This window comes from Nymphalis io, chromosome 3, assembly GCF_905147045.1.
Source record: "Nymphalis io chromosome 3, ilAglIoxx1.1, whole genome shotgun sequence".
In the NCBI taxonomy this organism is placed as follows: Eukaryota; Metazoa; Arthropoda; class Insecta; order Lepidoptera; family Nymphalidae; genus Nymphalis; species Nymphalis io.
In genome coordinates this window covers 2,989,560-3,002,878 of record NC_065890.1, presented here as the reverse complement: position 1 = coordinate 3,002,878, position 13,319 = coordinate 2,989,560, and the positions used below count along the sequence as shown (strand labels likewise).

The window sequence follows — 13,319 nt, the reverse complement described above, 5'->3', positions numbered from 1 at the left end:
TGTTGTTGTGTCGTGAGTACGTCATTGTAATAACAGGACATAAGTAGAGCCCATGATCCATAATGATGACTTTGACTGTGAAAAGTTGGTATGACTTATACTACAGCTTAATTTCAATGTATGTTTTTAGGTGTAGGTTTAACTTTATTGTTTTAAATCGTATCGAACAGAATCTTGTATTCTACCTTTCAACGTTTTTAATAGAATCTTAAAATAAAAATATATTTTAGGTTAGTTGTAACTTTGGCTTACTATTTTTAGATTGGCAATCGCCAACGTCCATACCACGTTGAGTACACCGGTTCTCGTCCGATCACCGAAGTTAAGCAACGTCGGGCGCGTTCAGTACTTGGATGGGTGACCGCCTGGGAACACCGCGTGTCGTTGGCTTTTTGCTGATGACAAAATTAAATTCCGTGCGTTCTTTACCTGTTTTGGTTACTTTTTTATTTTTTAAATTATGATAAACAATATTTGTTATTATTAGTACAAGTAACCTTAGTGTTAATTAGGTCCGCATCATTGTTGCTTTTACTTACTTTAAAAAAAGGCTTTAATTAATGAAGATGGTTAAGTTAGTTTCAATTGAAGAAAAAATACAAAAAATTGACAGATATTCCTTGTCGTACTTACATTTTTCAATGGAGAAAATAACACACAAATTATCAAACACAATTTGAAACAACACACAAAACATCACCACGATTTGTAAACCACTCTTATTCCATTCTACATACTCAGACAGGTATTTTTGTAATAATATAATGAGACAGTCGTTTTTTGAATATGTATATCGAACGAGTCAATATTTTTAATGTCTGAGGGTGTCTTGTTATAAAGATGCGCACCGTCATATGTTATTGCGGTTTGACCGAACTTGGTAGGAGTTTTAGGCAAAACAATGAGACTCGCGCGCCGAGTGCGCCCCCGCACTCGGCGCGCGAGTCTCATTAATTTAGTTTCGAGCTAAAATTTTTTAGTTGATGTTCGAAATTTAAAATTAAATAACATTTTTATTCTTTTATTTTGTAGGAGTTGTATTTTGTCCAATCGTGTTTTGGCAACACTTCCCCAGATTTCGATTAGATATAATTAATGTGGTTTTATTAGGGAATTATAAATTGTGAAACGTAGTTTACGTGGTATGCACCGAACATTAATCCGTAAGGAGGCATGGAGTGAGATCAATTTACCTATTAAGTGATTTATGTGAACATTCCATGTTAAATAAGTATCCATGTAATAAGATAAACATGTAATAAGATAAACATGTGAATTCCTATGCAAGTTAAGATGTCTTACAGTTTTTAGTTGTCATAAAAAATAAGAATAAAGACTGAAGATTGTATTTAATAATGAAATTTAAAAAATGAAACGAATATTCGGTTACTATTGGGTATTCGGCGTATTTGTTATTTTTTTAATTTTCGACCGAATTCTGAATGCTTGCTACGAACAAAAGTAAAAAAGTGTAATAAAGTGACTTTTATTTTTATTAATGCTGAACATACTCTAGTTTTAGAAAACGTGTTTTGTCTTTTCTTAAAGGGAGATCAATTTAATGGAACGCATATGTGCCTTCTGTAAATATTTTTGCTACGAGATCAAAAAGACAAACAAAAAAAATTTAGTCAACTATGTACTATTTATATTTTAGTTATGACTGAAATAGTTCTTTGTAACTCCAAAAGTTAAGTGTGTGCAGTGCAGTTAAATTAATTGTTTAGGGCACTTGCATAATTTGCCTATTTCATAATTATGACCTTAGTGATGACTTTATTCCCGATAATTTAAATCACCTAATCTACACTAAATCCATTTAGACACATATTTTGTAAGAGGAAATTTAAATTCTTCGCTATTCCTTTCATTGCTTTTAAGTACGAAGATGTTAGGTAACATCTTATTTCTTTATATAATCAACATAAACTATAAGCGATGTAATGTTAACAAAATATACAAGACAATTATTGCTCAAGATTATCTATTCTCTTCGCTTAAATATGAAACACAAATGAAAATTAACTAACATTTCTTATATTTAATTAGATACAAGACGTCATCCAATAAAGGACGCCCTTTAGTTTGTACACAAGACGCCGATAGATGTCGCTTATCAACTTTGTAACTTTTCTACATCGCGATGTCAAGTTGTTAAATTCAAAACACAAGTGATCTTTGAAACTTGTTGTCAGTATCTCTGGTTTCCCTTCAAAACGAACAAATCTTTCGCCTTTTACTAAAGATTTCCGTAGAGGGGAACACTCAAATGAGTCTTAGATATTTTTGACAGTTCTGTTTCGGCAGGATTAATAAATTTTTATCAACCTCTTTATAAAAATACAAGAGGTCTAACTACATAACACTTTCCATATATCTCACAGCAGAAATGTAAAATTTTCCGTACAAACTTTCATCACTTATTCTAATCCCCTTACTAATTTACCAACTTATGTATTCCTGTGCAAAATATTTCATCGTGGTAGGCTTATAGCTGCGAGTTGTATGTCAGCGAGTCAGATTAAAATTGTATTAAGTATTTCACTAAATTTTTTGTATTGCTTTCATGTAAGATGACAACAAAATATTAGAAAACATTAAATTAAAAAATATTAAAAACGTATTTACCACTACGTCACAACACCCTCGGCCATTGTATTTATACATTTGCGTTATTTATCGTTTGCAATCTCTAATTGTTTAATAACAAATTATAAGAGTGCCCTAAAAGTACTATGAATCAAAAAAGTGAGGGATTTCCTAGATAGCTATTCTCTATGTTAATAGTCTTGATGTAAGAGAAATTGTGCAATAAAGAGTTCGGACTAATTCATTCGTTGTTAAATTTAGCCCACGGCGTGTGATTATATTAATCGAGAATGAAGTCATCACTATCAGTCGCTAATTATGGAATGGGCAAAATATGCCAGTGCCCTAATCAATTAAGTTACAAGAGAATCAATTAAGATACAAGACTTGACAATATCATTGATCTATTGTAGATACTTCATCATGTATGCCAGGTAAAGATTATTTTACCGGTTAAAGTTACCGTACAAAGCGGTTTTTTACTGTTTTAAAAACAGTTGTCATCAGTAGGATACATTTTAGATTTCGCTATAATTATAGTAGATACAATGTATTTTTTAATAAACTCGCCAGCCAACGTTCATACTACCGATTATGTGACCAGTTTTTGGTCGCAAGAACCGATGTACTCAACGTGGTATGGACGTTGGCAATTAGATAAATATATACACCGTACTATATTTACAGAAAGAACACACGGTATTTAAATTTTACATAAGCAAAAAGCCAACGGCACACGGTTTTCCCAGGCAGTCACCCATCCAAGTACTGAACGCGCCCGACGTTGTTAACTTCGGTGATCGGACGAGAACCGGTGTATTCAACGTGGTATGGACGTTGGCGATTGGATTAATAAATACACTGTACTATATTTACAGAAAGAAAACATGGAAATATTACATAAGCAAAAAGCCAACGGCACGCGGTGTTCCCAGGCGGTCACCCATCCAAGTACTGAACGCGCCCGACGTTGCTTAACTTCGGTGATCGGACGAGAACCGGTGTATTCAACGTGGTATGGACGTTGGCGATTGCCAATCTAAAAATAGTAAGCCAAAGTTACAACTAACCTAAAATATTTTTTTATTTTAAGATTCTATTAAAAACGTTGAAAGGTAGAATACAAGATTCTATTCGATACGATTTAAAACAATAAAGTTAAACCTACACCTAAAAACATACATTGAAAGTTAGGTAGTTATTACAATGACGTACTCACGACACAACAACAATACAACAAAAATAAATGTTCGACGATAGAATGATAAGCAATTCCTGCCATCAGAAATAACTTTAAAACGTACACTACAATTGGCGATTGTTGAAGCATATTTAATGTATCAAATAAAATTGGTATTTTAATTTGTTTTTTTTTTAAATAGTTATGAACACAAAAACGAATTTCCAAAATCTTCTAATATTTTAGGATCACCGTACTTAAAAGCAATGTAAAGAATTAAGTGATTTAATCTCCTATTATTGAAAATATGGGGTTTTTTTCTATTAAAATTTGAAATAGTTATTCAGACTCCTTATTTATCTATCAAACGATAACGCTAAGTAATTATTAATCCTGCCGAAGCAGAACTGTCAAAAATATCTAAGACTCATTTGAGTGTTCCCCTCCACGGAAATCTTTAGTAAAAGGCGAAAGATTTATTCGTTTTGAAGGGAAACCAGAGATAATGTTGAATCATTTAATAGATCACTTATGTTTTGAATGAAATATCGGGATGTAGAAAAAGTAAAAAGTTGATAAGCGACATCTATTGGTGACCGTTGTACATACCAGGGATGTTCTTTTTTATCTTTTAGTTATAAGACATGTTAGCTTATTAACATTTTTGTTTAGCTTCTCTTAAAAGAAGCTAAAATCTTGAGCAATAATTGATTGCCTTTTATATTTTGTTAACATAACCACAGATCATATAATACAGATATTCAATCCCATACAAACATTCGGACATCACTATTTCCAGCTACTCATCGGGCTATTTTTATTTCCTCAAATACATAATAGATGGCGCAAGTGAGAATTGAAAAAAAGGGCGACATCTAGCAACTTGAGTTGTGAATAAAATATACATGGGTCTAAAGCATAGATGGCGATAAAAGCTAAGGTATCTGACCCCAGGCTGCCACTGCGCTATGTTCTACCTATGAAAGGCCTCTTAAGGTCATGAAGTCAATTACAACTACACATTTATTTAAATGTTGTATTCGAGTACTTCAAAACAAAATCAAACGCGCTAATTCTTTATATGCATAGTGCATACTGGCCGGATAGTTATTGTTTTTTAAAAAAAAATGTTTATTGCCTTTGTAGGTAAAACTCCATTAATCTGCAATGTTGACCGTCATTGGACCCATAACAGTTGACCCTTAGAATTGAACAGAAAAAACAGATTTACTACTTGTACAGTTTTTAAATTATGCTGTTAATTGCACGTGTTTAATTCTTTGACCGATTTATTTGCAGCTCGTAAAGAATCTCGTATAAATTAATATGGAAGCAAAATATACTAACTTATGTAGATGTCCGTAAAACAAAAAGCCAACGGCACGCGGTGTTCCCAGGCGGTCACCCATCCAAGTACTGAACGCGCCCGACGTTGCTTAACTTCGGTGATCGGACGAGAACCGGTGTATTCAACGTGGTATGGACGTTGGCGATAACTATGGCAAATTCAATGAACACACGTTTTAAAAAAAAAAAAAGTTATAAAAACAAATTCGGATTTCTATAAATATTCTAACACTTTATGGTCACACATCATGATTGACAACGGACGTCATGTGTTTTTTTATAATTGTCTTGTATATTTTGTTGACATTACATAAGTTCTAATTTAAACTATAACTTGTAATATAATATTGAAGGGTCATCGTACTTAAAAGCAACGGAAGGGATAGCCAAGAATTGAAATTTCATCTTAAAAAATATGTGTCTTAGATTATATGATCTTTCGGGAAAAAAGTCATCACTATGAATCCCTATCAAATAGTAATAATTATGAAATGGACAAATTATGCAAGCGCACTAACAATTAAGTTAACTGCATCCTTAACTGTTGGAGTAACAATGACCTATTTCACTAGTCACACACCTATGACTCTATAATTACATATGTAGTTGGTTTTATGAGTGTTTATTTATTTATAACTAATACACTTATTATTAATATTTAGTTTAAAATTCATTAGTTACATAATTTTGACCTCCTATCAAATATATTTACATAAGGCACATATGCTTTTCGTTAAACTGATCTCCATGTAGATATGTATAGAGAAAGCCCTTTCTAAATCTAGCAATGTAACTAGTATGTTCAGCATTAATAAAAAGAAAAGTGACTTTACTACACTTCTTTACTAATTATAATTTAAAGTATTCGGTTTGCAGTAGAATACAAAAAAAATGGCCGAATACGCCGAGCACCCAAAACCAAATAGTAAGATGAGGTCGTCCAGACCGATTTCGGCCACGGTGGCCAATCTCAAGAGAGATTAGCCAACTGCACATGACATATTATAGTACACGAGTGTATGCGCAAACAAAGATGCATTCTCTATTCCCTAACTCTCATAATCCGATAGGACGGCAATCCGACACGACCGGAAAGAGTTCAGGCGTAGGACCAGGTTTACGTGCTTTCCGAGGCACGGAAGTATATACACTTCCAACTTCCAGACTCCGGGCTGCTACTGAGAATTTTTTGACAGAAAAACCCAATAACTTTTTTATTGGCCCGACCTGGTAATTGAGAACTAATTCTGATTTTTATGACAACTAATAACTATGAGAAATCATAACTTATATGGGAATTCACATATGTTTGTCTTATTTTAAATTTCAAACGTCTATACCACGGTTAATACTGATGCATTCAGTTTGATTTTTTTTTTAAATATAAATTTCAGAAAGTCTAGTAAGTGAAACTAACTTAACCGTCTTCGTTAAATTTTAGTTTTTCTGTAATTATCGTACAATCTTTAAGTCTTAAGGTAAGTAATAGCAATAATGATTCGGACTTAATTAACTATTCTAATAACAAAACCAAAACAATATTTTTTTTTATTTTCTCCCCTTTTTTTAAAATTTATTTTTTGATGAAATGACTCTACTCCACCTGATGGTAAGTGGTAGTACAGCCCAAACGCGATGACGACCAGAACAGTCGGGAAGAATGTTCTGCACTAGCCACCCCCACGATGCCTGCCCGAAGGACGCCTCTTCACGCCTCGTTTGAAGGAACCCGGGTTGTAAGAGGAGGGGAACACGTGAGCTGGTAAAGAATTCCATTTTTGGAAGTGCGACAAAAAAAGGAGTTGCCAAATTTCTTTGTGCGCGATGGAATTGCTGTCACAGTTAGGCGGTGATGGCCGGGCTAATCTTTGAAATGGCTAAAAATACCAAATTGAAATAACAGAATTATTATAAGATGTATTTCAATGTTCCGTTTAGTTATTTCATCAAAATCTGTTGATTCTATCAAAGCTATTAAAACGTGCGTATCTCTGCCGACATAATATATGTATATGATAGCGGTGTGCTAAATTTCTGAATCGGGAAGTCAATTCTGACTCGCGGTGTCCAGATTTCCGGAGTAGAGTGACCTTCTGCCATATTAGGATTATATTATATTATATTACTATATAGAATACTTTGTAGCGTTAGGTTGCAATGATTAACCTAAGTTATAAATTTGTTTTATTTTTATATTTTAGTTTATAGACTATTACTTTTTACTTTTAAGGTTACCTATTCCTTAGTTGTAGGGTTTAATATTGCTTGCATTCAATTGTTTAGTTTTATTATTAATGATAATTCAATTACAATAGAAGGTATTGTAATTTTTTTCTATAACTTTTTAGTACATCTTTTATTGTTATCATTAGTTATGAGGTAATCTTTTAGTTTTGAGTACATGTAGCGTGTTCACGTGTAAGTCATGCCAATGATATAGTTGTCCTGACAAATGGATATACTACACCTTATATAATATATAAGGAGGCATTGCAATAATTCAGTATATCCATATTTCTTTAATTACTAGAATAATAATCACACTCGTATTATGAATACGAACAGTTGTGTGTGTTGTGAATATTTGGTTCTTCTTCACGCTTTATCACATCTATACAAATTAATAAAATTGAAGTTTCTGTCTGTCCTTTCAAAATAACTGACCCTTTTTAAGTTAATATGACTATTTGCGAGTTGCCAAAACCAAAACAACATTCATTTCATAAATAAGAAAGGTCGTATGAGTTTTGATTATTTGTTACTTCTTCAAGCTTTATCGCAGTTAAAATATACCCAACATAATTAAAATATTTTGGCCCTTTTATCCCATTTAACTGGATTTTTGATTATGTCACGGGTGACGCCGCTGGCGACCCGCTAGTTTAACATAAGCAAAAAGCGAACGGCACGCGGTGTTCCCAGGCGGTCAACCATCCAAGTATCGGATATTCGGTGATCGGACGAAAGCCGGTGTACTCAACGTGGTATGGACGTTGGCGATTTGGTTAATAAATACATTGTACAATATTTACAGAAAGAACACACAAACTTCTAATTTCACATAAGCAAAAAGCCAACGGCACGCGGTGTTCCCAGGCGGTCACCCATCCAAGTACTGAACGCGCCCGACGTTGCTTAACTTCGGTGATCGGACGAGAACCGGTGTATTCAACGTGGTATGGACGTTGGCAATAGCTGCGGCAAATTCAATGTACACACGTTATTTAAAAAAAAATCTCATTAAAAAAGTTATAAAAACAAATTTGGATTTCTATAAATATTCTAACACCTTATGGTCACACATCAAAGCAATTGAAAAGCAAAAGCAATAATTAAGCAAATTAATAAAAAAAATATCATCAAAACATTTAGTCCGACGTATGGGGTCTATCTCGCTACACGATGGAAATTCTTGTCATTGTTTTCATAACTACAGTCTCTTATTATATAAGTATTTGACAAATCGTACAAATTTCCATTTTTAAAATCTTATCGAAACTTATTACTTTAGTTTTAGAAAACGTGTTTTTTTAAAGGGAGATCAATTCAATGGAACCCATATGTGCCTTCTGTAAATATTTTTGCTACGAGATCAAAAAGACAAACAAAAAAAATTTAGTCAACTATGTACTATTTATATTTTAGTTATGACTGAAATAGTTCTTTGTAACTCCAAAAGTTAAGTGTGTGCAGTGCAGTTAAATTAATTGTTTAGGGCACTTGCATAATTTGCCTATTTCATAATTATGACCTTAGTGATGACTTTATTCCCGATAATTTAAATCACCTAATCTACACTAAATCCATTTAGACACATATTTTGTAAGAGGAAATTTAAATTCTTCGCTATTCCTTTCATTGCTTTTAAGTACGAAGATGTTAGGTAACATCTTATTTCTTTATATAATCAACATAAACTATAAGCGATGTAATGTTAACAAAATATACAAGACAATTATTGCTCAAGATTATCTATTCTCTTCGCTTAAATATGAAACACAAATGAAAATTAACTAACATTTCTTATATTTAATTAGATACAAGACGTCATCCAATAAAGGACGCCCTTTAGTTTGTACACAAGACGCCGATAGATGTCGCTTATCAACTTAGTAACTTTTCTACATCGCGATGTCAAGTTGTTAAATTCAAAACACAAGTGATCTTTGAAACTTGTTGTCAGTATCTCTGGTTTCCTTTCAAAACGAACAAATCTTTCGCCTTTTACTAAAGATTTCCGTGGAGGGGAACACTCAAATGAGTCTTAGATATTTTTGACAGTTCTGCTTCGGCAGGATTAATAAATACATAGAAATCTATAAATAATTATGGGAGTCTGAATAACTATTTCTTACTTTAATAGAAAAAGACCCCATGTTTTCAATGAAAGTAGGTTAAATCACTTAATTCTTTGTATTGTTTTTAAGTACAGTGACCATAAAATATTAGAATATTTTGGAAAAGCTTAATTTCAATGTATGTTTATAGGTGTAAGTCTAACTTTATTGTTTTAATTCGTATCGAATAGAATCTTGTGTTCTACCATTCAACACTCTTAATGGAATCTAAAAATAAAAATATATTTTAGACTTAGTTGTAAGTTTGGTTCACTATTATTAGATTTGCAATCGCCAACGTCCATACCACGTTGAATACACCGGTTCTCGTCCGATCACCGAAGTTAAGCAACGTCGGGCGCGTTCAGTACTTGGATGGGTGACCGCCTGGGAACACCGCGTGCCGTTGGCCTTTTGTTTTGCGTACTTCTACAACAGTTAGTATAATTTACTGTAATGACTATTTATAAGGTTTAAAAATAAATAGTTGAACTCTTGGTAAACGGTAGATAAGAATTGCGGAAATCATATTTTCTCGTTTCGTAATTTTTAGGCCGCGATTATTTTCGTAATTGGGTAAAACTAAAAAGTTTTCACACTTTTTATTTTTATTTTCATTGAACATTAGATTACGCTTATGCAGCAGGGAAGAGTGCGTAGTGCAGCTGCTGTTTAATAATAATGTATTAAGTATACTAAAACCTTTTCCTAAACGCGACACATAAGTTGTATCATAGTACAAGTTTTACCTATAATGGTTCGCATGCAAATATTTCAATAATATGGTGAGTTCTATTTAACTATAAGCAACTAACATAATGCTATCAATAAGTGCTTATTAATCCCGCCGAAGTAGAACTGACAAAAATATCTGAGACTCATTTGAGTGTTCCCATCCACGGAAATCTAAGCCTCCACGAAGATCTATAAGATCCGTTAGGAAATTTGTATGACTTGTCAAATACTTATATAATAAGAGACTGATAGTTATGAAAACACTTACGAGAATTTCCATCATGTAGCGGGAGGGAGAGCCCATACGTAGAGCTAAATATTTTGATAAGACAATTTTTTAATTAATTTCCTTAATTATTGCTTTTGCTTTTCAATTGCTTTGATGTGTGACCATAAGGTGTTAGAATATTTATAGAAATCCAAATTTGTTTTTATAACTTTTTTAATTAGATTTTTTTTTAAATAACGTGTGTACATTGAATTTGCCACAGTTATCGCCAACGTCCATACCACGTTGAATACACCGGTTCTCGTCCGATCACCGAAGTTAAGCAACGTCGGGCGCGTTCAGTACTTGGATGGGTGACCGCCTGGGAACACCGCGTGCCGTTGGCTTTTTTATTTCTACGACCAAAAATTGGTCAAAAAATCGGATGTTAGGATTTCATTAAAAATACATTGTACCTACCACAATTAGAGCTAAATCTTATATGTATTCTTTTGATGGCATAATAACACTGACTTCCTGTTTTATAACGTTAAAGACCGCTTTGTACGGTAACTAATTGGTGAAATCTGGTTAATCTGGTATGCATGATAAAGTATCTAAAATAGATGATATTGTCATCTCTTGTATCTTAATTGATGCTCTTGTAACTTAATTGTAAATTTCGAACATCAACTAAAAAAATTATCGCGAAACTAAATTAATGAGCATAAAACAATTATATTATTACAGCACCTGCACTTTCATACGTAAAACTATTGATAAAAATGTCCATACCGAATTACAGAGTGTTATGTAGTTGGACCTCTTGTATTTTTATATAGGTTGATAAATATTTATTAATCCTGCCGAAGCAGAACTGTCAAAAATATCTAAGACTCATTTGAGTGTTCCCCTCCACGGAAATCTTTAGTAAAAGGCGAAAGATTTGTTCGTTTTGAAGGGAAACCAGAGATACTGACACCAAGTTTCAAAGATCACTGATGTTTTGAATTTAACAACTTGACATCGCGATATAGAAAAGTTATAAAGTTGATAAGCGACATCTATCGGCGTCGTATGTACAAACTAAAGGGCGTCCTTTATTGGATGACGTCTTGTATCTAATTAAATATAAGAAATGTTAGTTAATTTTCATTTGTGTTTCATATTTAAGCGAAGAGAATAGATAATCTTGAGCAATAATTGTCTTGTATATTTTGTTAACATTACATCGCTTATAGTTTATGTTGATTATATAAAGAAATAAGATGTTACCTAACATCTTCGTACTTAAAAGCAATGAAAGGAATAGCGAAGAGTTTAAATTTCCTCTTACAAAATATGTGTCTAAATGGATTTAGTGTAGATTAGGTGATTTAAATTATCGGGAATAAAGTCATCACTAAGGTCATAATTATGAAATAGGCAAATTATGCAAGTGCCCTAAACAATTAAGTTAACTGCACTGCACACTCTTAACTTTTGGAGTAACAATGAACTATTTCAGTCATAACTAAAATATAAAAAGTATATAGTTGACTAAACTTTTTTGTTACGTCTTTTCGATCTCGTAGCAAAAATATTTACATAAGGCACATATGGGTTCCATTGAATTGATCTCCCTTTAAAAAAACACGTTTTCTAAAACTAAAGTAATAAGTTTCGATAAGATCCGTTAGGGAATTTGTACAATTTGTCAAATACTTATATAATAAGAGACTGTAGTTATGAAAACAATGACAAGAATTTCCATCGTGTAGCGAGATAGACCCCATACGTCGGACTAAATGTTTTGATGACATTTTTTTTATTAATTTGCTTAATAATTGATTGCTATATAGTTGACATAGAATTAGCTCGCTGAAGTGGAAGTGGGCTGGTCATGTCTCCAGGCGCATTGATGGCCGATGGAGCCGACACGTGTTGGAGTGGAGACCACGCTTAGGCAAACAATACAACATTTAGAACTAATTCTGATTTTTATCACAACTAATAACTATGAGAAATCTCGTCTGGGTAGGTACCACCCACTCATCAGATATTCTACCGCAAAACAGCAATACTTGATATTGTTGTGTTCCGGTTTGAAGGGTGAGTGAGCCAGTGTAATTACAGGCACAAGGGACATAAAATCTTAGTTCCCAAGGTTGGTGGCGCATTGGCTATAAGTGATGGTTGACATTTCTTACAATGGCAATGTCTAAGGGCGTTCGGTAACCACTTACCATCAGGTGGCCCATATGCTCGTCCACCTTCCTATTCTATAAAAAAAAAATGCATTCAGTTTGTTTTTTTTTTAAATATAAATTTCAGAAAGTCTAGTAAGTGAAATTTAACTTAACCGTCTTCGTTAAATTTTAGTTTTTCTGTAATTATCGTACAATCTTTAAGTCTTAAAATAAGTAATAGCAATAATGATTCGGACTTAATTAACTATTCTAATAACAAAACCAAAACAATCATTTTTTTATTTTCTCCCCTTTTTTTAAATTTATTTTTTGATGAAATGACTCTACTCCACCTGATGGTAAGTAGTAGTACAGCCCAAACGAGATGACGACCAGAACAGTCGGGAAGAATATTCTGCACTAGCCACCCCCGCGATGCCTGCCCGAAGGATGCCTCTTTGTTGACGCCTGTTAATATAATAAGTTGTGGGTAGATTGGGTTTTACGCGGGTCACCGTATCGTAGTGACGATGTATTTTTTGTTTTTTTTTTTGTCTGCAATAAACCGTTGTACGAAACACATGAGTTTTATTCATGGTTCTTCGAGTCGGATAAATAACAAATTAGTTGAAAATAAATTAATCAAATAATGAAAAAATGAAGAGAATATAAAGGAGATAACATACAGATATAAGCAAAACGGCTATTAATACGTGAGTAGTTCCTGTGTGACCAACCAAAAGTTATTCAGGAGC

At 33.1% G+C, this 13,319-nt stretch overlaps 10 non-coding genes and 1 pseudogene across 10 annotated transcripts; 5 read left to right on the top strand and 6 right to left on the bottom strand.

The window, feature by feature from the left end:
- The first annotated feature begins 271 nt into the window (after positions 1-271).
- LOC126781501 (5S ribosomal RNA) lies at positions 272-390 on the top strand. The gene has a single exon (XR_007670668.1). It is a non-coding gene; the product is annotated as a 5S ribosomal RNA (ribosomal RNA).
- A 1,805-nt stretch (positions 391-2,195) lies between these two features.
- LOC126781469 (U5 spliceosomal RNA) lies at positions 2,196-2,311 on the top strand. The gene has a single exon (XR_007670636.1). It is a non-coding gene; the product is annotated as a U5 spliceosomal RNA (small nuclear RNA).
- A 1,002-nt stretch (positions 2,312-3,313) lies between these two features.
- LOC126781504 (5S ribosomal RNA) lies at positions 3,314-3,431 on the bottom strand (annotated as a pseudogene).
- A 68-nt stretch (positions 3,432-3,499) lies between these two features.
- Positions 3,500-3,618, bottom strand: LOC126781493 (5S ribosomal RNA). Its single transcript, XR_007670660.1, has one exon. It is a non-coding gene; the product is annotated as a 5S ribosomal RNA (ribosomal RNA).
- Positions 3,619-4,158: 540 nt separating this feature from the next.
- LOC126781519 (U5 spliceosomal RNA) lies at positions 4,159-4,274 on the bottom strand. Its single transcript, XR_007670682.1, has one exon. It is a non-coding gene; the product is annotated as a U5 spliceosomal RNA (small nuclear RNA).
- Positions 4,275-5,141: 867 nt separating this feature from the next.
- Positions 5,142-5,260, bottom strand: LOC126781492 (5S ribosomal RNA). The gene has a single exon (XR_007670659.1). It is a non-coding gene; the product is annotated as a 5S ribosomal RNA (ribosomal RNA).
- Positions 5,261-8,187: 2,927 nt separating this feature from the next.
- On the bottom strand, positions 8,188-8,306 carry LOC126781491 (5S ribosomal RNA). The gene has a single exon (XR_007670658.1). It is a non-coding gene; the product is annotated as a 5S ribosomal RNA (ribosomal RNA).
- A 993-nt stretch (positions 8,307-9,299) lies between these two features.
- On the top strand, positions 9,300-9,415 carry LOC126781467 (U5 spliceosomal RNA). Its single transcript, XR_007670634.1, has one exon. It is a non-coding gene; the product is annotated as a U5 spliceosomal RNA (small nuclear RNA).
- A 331-nt stretch (positions 9,416-9,746) lies between these two features.
- On the top strand, positions 9,747-9,865 carry LOC126781476 (5S ribosomal RNA). The gene has a single exon (XR_007670643.1). It is a non-coding gene; the product is annotated as a 5S ribosomal RNA (ribosomal RNA).
- An 819-nt stretch (positions 9,866-10,684) lies between these two features.
- LOC126781490 (5S ribosomal RNA) lies at positions 10,685-10,803 on the top strand. Its single transcript, XR_007670657.1, has one exon. It is a non-coding gene; the product is annotated as a 5S ribosomal RNA (ribosomal RNA).
- A 452-nt stretch (positions 10,804-11,255) lies between these two features.
- LOC126781514 (U5 spliceosomal RNA) lies at positions 11,256-11,371 on the bottom strand. The gene has a single exon (XR_007670678.1). It is a non-coding gene; the product is annotated as a U5 spliceosomal RNA (small nuclear RNA).
- Between the last annotated feature and the right edge of the window lie 1,948 nt (positions 11,372-13,319).